Genomic DNA, 8,553 nt, shown 5'->3' with positions numbered 1-8,553 from the left:
GTCCGAGAAAAAACATCAGGAAATATGAGCTAACGCACAAATACAGATACGCATTACATACATGTAATATACATATACAGACACTTGCACTTATAGAGACAAGTGTACATATAGAGATACTTGTACATACTTATAGAATACTTGTACATACATATTGTCAAGTCAAACTAAAAATATGAGTTTAGAAAGCAAAGCTCGCATCGGCATTAAGGAGGAACGGTTACACCTCGCCTTCCCGAAACCCCGCTGTTCCGAAAATGGGTCCATGGCACTGGTCCGACCACCCATTGGTCCGACCTCCCATTAGTTCGACCTCCCATTAGTTCGAACTCCCATTGTTCCGACAATCGGAGTAATGAGAGTTCGAACTAATGGGAGGTCCTCATTAGTTCGAACTGGACTAATGCATCTGTAATCTAAACAGACAGGTCGGATATTTGAGAGCTGCCAACTTGAAATTAAAAAATGTCCTTTCACTGTACAGTCTGTGTTTGAAATAAAGCGGAGTAAAAACTCTTTGGAAACAAACCAGAAAAATCTCTTAACCTATTTCTGCCTTATGGCAATTTACTTTTTAGCATTTTGCAGAAATGTGCAACTGCTGATTTAAAATCAAAGGTGCCAGATCTCTCCACACCTCGCAATCGTCCATTCGATTATTCCATTCAATCTTGCAAAGGAAAACAAAAAACAAAAACAAAAAAACGGTCAATATTTATTTTTTCTGTATATAATACGTTATAATTACCTAACTCGAGCCATACATCTCTATTATTAATGATATGTTCATGAATGGAGAGACATATCATGAAGTTGCGAGAAATGGGTGTCCAAATTCTCAGCTGTTTACATTGTGTTTATCTCTCTCCGCTCACCGAGGCTGCTGAGCAAGGAAAAGCCCGACGTTACAGCGTATATTAATTTATGTAATTATTCATATAGGCTCCACCTGTCAATGAGACACACGTGAGAGAAGAGGTGCAGTTTATTGTGTTTCACCGGGGAGGAGCTGTCATTACGCACGGCTTTTACGCACTGCTGCGCGCTCATTATAGTGTCCATAATTAAACATTGAAAAAAACTTCACAAACACAATAAACCGCACGTACTCTTACATGTGTGTCTCATTGACAGACAGGTGGATCGGGTTCTCTCTCTCTCTCTCTCTCTCTCTCACACACACACACACACACACACACACACACACACACACACACACACACGTGTATACATGTGCGCTATCTGTCTCTCTCTCGCTAGAAAAGTTGATTTATTATTTATTATTTGGTTTCCCTGTTTATTATTTGTTCTGTTTTTAGCTGAAAACAGGAAAACAAACACCAATGTTTCATTTTTTGGTTATAGAAAAACGAAATATTGACAGTTTTTTAAAAAATTTTTTTTACTTTGCCAGGTTGAATGGAATAATTCGTTTTGCGCACGCTGGAAACGGGGATTTTTTTTTGGCCCACTCAGGTTAGATTTAGCTGAAATCTGTAATGAGAATCAAACAATGTTTGGTGACCAAGATGCGGTTGGAGACAGGATTTCTAATGATCACGTGACAAAATATTGCAACAATTGAAAATGAACTTTAATAGAACAAAACATAAATAACAAACAAATACAACTGAACAACACTCCTTCTCCCTCCTCCTCTCTCTCCTGCCTGTCTTCCTCTCTCCTCCATCCTCCTCCTCTCTTTCCTCCCTCCTCTCCTTCTTGCACCTCTCTCTCTCATCCACACATCCCCTCTCTCCCTCCCCTCTTGGCTCCCTGCTCCTCTGTCCTCCCTTATCCTCTCTCTCCTACCTCCCGCCCCACTCAAAGAAAATTGTGGAGGCAGTGCAGAACTGCATCCCAGTACTGCCTTAGGTTTCTGACCCCTTGACTGTAGTCCCTTTTGAGACGAGCAATGGTCTCCTCCAAGCGCCGCCACTTTCTTCTTTGTGTGGGACGGGCTTGTCCTTGTCGGGCAGCTCTGGTGGTGACCAATTTGCTTTATTGGCACGACTGTGATATACAATGTTGCCAAAGCATTGGGACAGCAGAGTTAAAACAAACTCTCAGAGAGAGAGAGAGAGAGAGAGAGAGAGAGAGAGAGAGAGACGCATGCTCGCAATGAAAGCGCTTGTCAGAAAGTAGGGATGACAGGTCGAACTAACGGGACCACCCATTGGTTCGACCTCCTATTGGTCCGACTTGTGGTTGATTTTGTCGGAGTAACGGGAGGTCGAACCAATGGGAGGTCGGACCAATGGGCATTTTGTCGGACCAATGGGAGGTCGGACCAATGGGCAGTTCCCGATGAAAATAGACTTCCATTCTTCGTAATGGTGGGGTTTCCCATTATTTCTAAACCCCGCTATTCCGGATAGGCTATTGGGGAACCCCTGACCCGAACCCGAACCCTGACCCTGACCCGAACCCTGACCCTATTGGGAAGTAATTGGAACTTGAAAGTCGGATTCGGAACAGCGGTGTTTCGGAATAGAAGGCCGTCCCCGGGAGGAACCATAAACTACTCCGAGTTGCTGCCCGGACGATAAAAAGTGTGACACACAACATCTGACTAAAGGATTAAAGGAAAAGTGCTGTTGAACCTCAGGGAATCCTGTGCAGCTAGCAGCTACAGCTAGCAGCTACAGCTAGCAGCTACAGCTAGCAGCGCTGTTGAACCTCAGGGAATCCTGTGCAAACTGAGCAAGACATCTACGATCATGTCTGCGATCAGCAGAGAGGCAGCCGGTCAGACAGCCAGCGCATAGAGTGCGATCGTGGACTGTACAATGAAACGTTTGTGCAGTCGCTAGCTGCTAGCTGTAGCTGCTAGCTGTAGCTGCTTGCTGCTAGCTGTAGCTGCTAGCTGTAGCTGCTAGCTGTAGCTGCTAACTGCTAGCTGTAGCTGCTAGCTGTAGCTGCTAACTGCTAGTTGCTAGCTGCTAGCTGTAGCTGCCAGGTCGCTCGGCAGCGTATAGTGAATCCCTAACCCCTTAAATGCCAGCGTGTTTTATGCTTGTTCTTTCTGTTAGTAAATATGTTTACGTTTACAGACATGATTTAAAATAATGATTTGAATATTATATCATATTATTTAAATAAATAATAAATGGAAAATATTCAGAAAAGACTAGTATTACGTTCATAACATCCCCTTTATGTGTGGATAGTGGATAACTTTATTTTACACTATTTAGAGGAAGATTAGGGAAAGATTGTGTGTAAGTCTTATTGTCTGATTTGCATTTATTTATTCAGATTGTATTGTAAATTGTGTTTCTTGTTTCTTGCACCAAAAGGTTTTTCACCTAATCACCTAACCAACAACTGAAAAATAAAAGAAGGAAAAAGAAAATGAAGGTTTGGTCATTGAGTGGAAGCCAGTTAAAACTCTGAGTAGATACTGCAGATACTTGTACATACATACACAGATACATATACCACTGTGTGTGTGTGTGTATATATATATATATATGTATATATATATATATACATATATATTAGGGGTGTCACGATTCTCCAAATCCTCGATTCGATTTGATTTTCGATTTTAGGGTCATGATTCGATTCGATTCTCGATTTTTTTCTTTTTCTTACAGCACAGACGCCTATGCTATTTTCAGACTAGTCTAGTCTACGATCATTGGTTTTATTCATCAAATTTTGTACAGTAAATCTTATTTCAAAAGTTGGGCTACATGTAAGTGATGCAATTTCCATAATGTATCACATATGGCACTAATGGTCAAATTTAAATTATTTATTTGCAATATAAAGGTAACAATCTTGTTTTCAACAACAAAAACAAACAACAATGAGAGGTCACAGAGGTGCCTGGCTGCCATCTAGTGACGCTCTAGTACGCTACTTAAATGTTTAAATCCCGTGTTTTCCACCACCGAGTAAGGCTGCAGGTCTGCTGCTATAAATAGCCCTATAGCGCTAGTTATAGCTTTTGCGCGGGCTGAGGTCTGTGGAAGTTTTATTGCAAACGAGGATTGAATAGTTGGCTGGACCAGTGATGGTGCTTTCCCAGCTGTCAAATCTACATCTTTGTGATGCCGGCGAATGTGTCCTGCCATGTTCGTAGTGTTTCCCGTGGCCGGGTATGGTACACGCGCATAGCATATCTTACACACTGTGGTCTTCTTGTCAACAACGCGAACGTCGTCGACATAACTCACCGGGAACGCAAAGTATTTCCATACATGTGATTTAAGAGAAGCAGGAGCTGCTTCAAGCTCCGGTGCCGCGTCTCCTCCTTTATCTGCACTCGCCATCGTGTCATAACCTGCAGGATAGGTAACTAGCGGCGTCGGCTACAATGTGCTGCGTCATTTGCGTAACTTTGCGTAGTGTGCGTAGCTTTGTACACGGGGAGGGGGGGGATCGTCGATCCTCTCTTTGACTTCGATGCTCGAGATCGTGACGTAATTTCGATCGATTTCAATAAAAAATCGAAATCGTGACACCCCTAATATATATATATATATATATATATATACACACACTACTACTATATAGATACTTGCACATATAGAGAGTGTATTGAAACGTGTCGTCTGGTTTTTTGCAGGTCACAGTGCCGTTGAGCCAGGCACTTCTCACTGTGACTCATTACATTTCAGTCAGTGCAGCTCTTTGACCCAGCTGGCACCACCACCTCCTGTAGGACTATACACAACTGTCCAAAACCAGGCTGTTCCAGGACATTCCAGGCTGTTCCAGGCAGGTTAGTGCAGGTCTAATCCTGCCTCTATTCTTGGCTGCAGACCAGCTGGGAGCTGTGATCTCTGAGGATGGACCTAATCCAGATCAGGATTAACAGATCAGCCCCTACTCGCCGCAGAACCGACAACCGCTCACTGAAGACTGAGACACTGAGACACTGTAATGCAGTGGAACACTGCAGAACACCGAGACACTGACATACTGTAATACAGTGGAACACTGCAGAACACTGACACACTGACAGACTGTAATACAGTGGAACACTGCAGAACACTGAGACACTGTAATACAGTGGAACACTGGAGAACACTGACACACTGACAAACTGTAATACAGTGGAACACTGCAGAACACTGACACACTGTAATACAGTGGAACACTGCAGAACACTGAGACACTGTAATACAGTGGAACACTGCAGAACACTGACACACTGACACACTGTAATACGGTGGAACACTGCAGAACACTGAGACACTGACACACTGTAATACAGTGGAACACTGCAGAACACTGAGACACTGACACACTGTAATACGGTGGAACACTGCAGAACACTGAGACACTGACACACTGTAATGCGGTGGAACACTGCAGAACACTGAGACACTGACACACTGTAATACGGTGGAACACTGCAGAACACTGAGACACTGACACGCTGTAATATGGTGGAACACTGCAGAACACTGAGACACTGTAATACAGTGGAACACTGCAGAACACTGACACACTGTAATACAGTGGAACACTGCAGAACACTGACACACTGTAATACAGTGGAACACTGCAGAACACTGAGACACTGACACACTAATGCACTGGAACACTGCAGAACACTGAGACACTGACACACTGTAATACGGTGGAACACTGCAGAACACTGAGACACTGACACACTGTAATACGGTGGAACACTGCAGAACACTGAGACACTGACACACTGTAATGCGGTGGAACACTGCAGAACACAGAGACACTGACACACTGTAATATGGTGGAACACTGCAGAACACTGAGACACTGACACACTGTAATATGGTGGAACACTGCAGAACACTGAGACACTGACACAATGTAATGCGGTGGAACACTGCAGAACACAGAGACACTGACACACTGTAATATGGTGGAACACTGCAGAACACTGAGACACTGACACAATGTAATGCGGTGGAACACTGCAGAACACAGAGACACTGACACACTGTAATATGGTGGAACACTGCAGAACACTGAGACACTGACACACTGTAATGCGGTGGAACACTGCAGAACACTGAGACACTGTAATACAGTGGAACACTGCAGAACACTGACACACTGTAATACAGTGGAACACTGCAGAACACTGAGACACTGACACACTGTAATACGGTGGAACACTGCAGAACACTGAGACACTGACACACTAATGCGGTGGAACACTGCAGAACACAGAGACATTGACACACTGTAATATGGTGGAACACTGCAGAACACTGAGACACTGACACACTGTAATGCGGTGGAACACTGCAGAACACTGAGACACTGACACACTGTAATGCGGTGGAACACTGCAGAACACTGAGACACTGACACACTGTAATGCGGTGGAACACTGCAGAACACTGACACACTGACACAATGTAATGCGGTGGAACACTGCAGAACACTGACACACTGACACACTGTAATACAGTGGAACACTGCAGAACACAGAGACACTGACACACTGTAATACGGTGGAACACTGCAGAACACTGACACACTGACATACTGTAATACAGTGGAACACTGCAGAACAGGAACAGTGTTAGTGTCAGATTTCACACTCACCTGTCTACCTGTCTTACCTGTCTAGCTGCCTTACAGGTAGACTGTCTCTACCTGTGACATCAGAGGGAGTCCGATGATGTCATCAGTCAGAAAGCAACCTTTAGTTTGATGGAATGACCTCAGTAAGATTTAACAGGTAAGAAGGTCTCTCTCTCTCTCACACACACACACACACACACACACTCAGTCATCCTCTCATTACAGACTTTAAACTGAAGCCAAACTTCCTCCTGAACTCTAAACAAGATTAACTAAAGCTGCTGTCAGTGTGTGTGTGTGTGTGTGTATGTGTGTGTCTCTCTCTCTCCCTCTCTCTCGTTCGACCTGACATCAGCACTTTCTGCAGTGTTGGTTCATCAGTTGGTTTGGAGGATTTTTTTCTTTAATCGACTGAAATCGACGGTTGTTTGGACGAATGAACCTCTGAGACAAAGGTACACACTGTGTGTGTGTCTGTGTGTGTCTGTGTGTGTGTGTGTGTGTGTGTGTGTGTGTGTGTCAGTGTGTGTGTGTGTGTGTGAGAGTGTGTAGGTTATGGTTAGGATAGTTCTGATAAAGAGTTTCTTTCTGTGCTTTACCTGAGATGTTTCAACCTGCTCTGAGCAGAAAACAGTACTGTGGTTATACAGTATGTTGTACAGCGATGTGTACTGTGGTTATACAGTATGTTGTACAGCGATGTGTACTGTGGTTATACAGTATGTTATACAGCGATGTGTACTGTGGTTATACAGTATGTTATACAGCGATGTGTACTGTGGTTATACAGTATGTTGTACAGCGATGTGTACTGTGGTTATACAGTATGTTATACAGCGATGTGTACTGTGGTTATACAGTATGTTGTACAGCGATGTGTACTGTGGTTATACAGTATGTTATACAGCGATGTGTACTGTGGTTATACAGTATGTTGTACCGTGATGTGTACTGTGGTTATACAGTATGTTGTACAGCGATGTCTACTGTGTAGGGGTGTCACGATTCTCCAAATCCTCGATTCGATTTGATTTTCGATTTTAGGGTCATGATTCGATTCGATTCTCGATTTTTTTCTTTTTCTTACAGCACAGACGCCTATGCTATTTTCAGACTAGTCTAGTCTACGATCATTGGTTTTATTCATCAAATTTTGTACAGTAAATCTTATTTCAAAAGTTGGGCTACATGTAAGTGATGCAATTTCCATAATGTATCACATTAGGCACTAATGGTCAAATTTAAATTATATTATATATATGTATTTTGTCTGTCCAGTTTCCATTCTAGTACCGCTTCCTTTAGCACTTCTGCCAGATTATCACTTGTGTGTGCTTCATAGATGGGGCGAGTTTGAAGGACTGGACTTTCAATCTCCCAATCTTTATTGACGTAGTGCGCTGTGACGGTGATGTTACTCTCAGTTGCTCTTGAGGTCCAGCCATCTGTTGTTAAGGCAACTAACTCTGCATTGCTCAGACCCCTCACAACTTTTTCTTTAACGTCTTCATACATGGAGGGAACCACTTTTGTTGTAAGATGCGACCTGCTGGGCATACTGTAGCGTGGCTCAAGTACGCTAATTAAATGTTTAAATCCCGTGTTTTCCACCACCGAGTAAGGCTGCAGGTCTGCTGCTATAAATAGCCCTATAGCGCTAGTTATAGCTTTTGCGCGAGCTGAGGTCTGTGGAAGTTTTATTGCAAACGAGGATTGAATAGTTGGCTGGACCAGTGATGGTGCTTTCCCAGCTGTCAAATCTACATCTTTGTGATGCCGGCGAATGTGTCCTGCCATGTTCGTAGTGTTTCCCGTGGCCGGGTATGGTACACGCGCATAGCATATCTTACACACTGTGGTCTTCTTGTCAACAACGCGAACGTCGTCGACATAACTCACCGGGAACGCAAAGTATTTCCATACATGTGATTTAAGAGAAGCAGGAGCTGCTTCAAGCTCCGGTGCCGCGTCTCCTCCTTTATCTGCACTCGCCATCGTGTCATAACCTGCAGGATAGGTAAC

The sequence above is a fragment of the Pagrus major genome, chromosome 11 (genome assembly GCF_040436345.1).
Source record: "Pagrus major chromosome 11, Pma_NU_1.0".
In the NCBI taxonomy this organism is placed as follows: domain Eukaryota; kingdom Metazoa; phylum Chordata; class Actinopteri; order Spariformes; family Sparidae; genus Pagrus; species Pagrus major.
The sequence above is the reverse complement of the archived record's forward strand: the minus strand, read 5'-3'. Positions refer to the sequence as shown.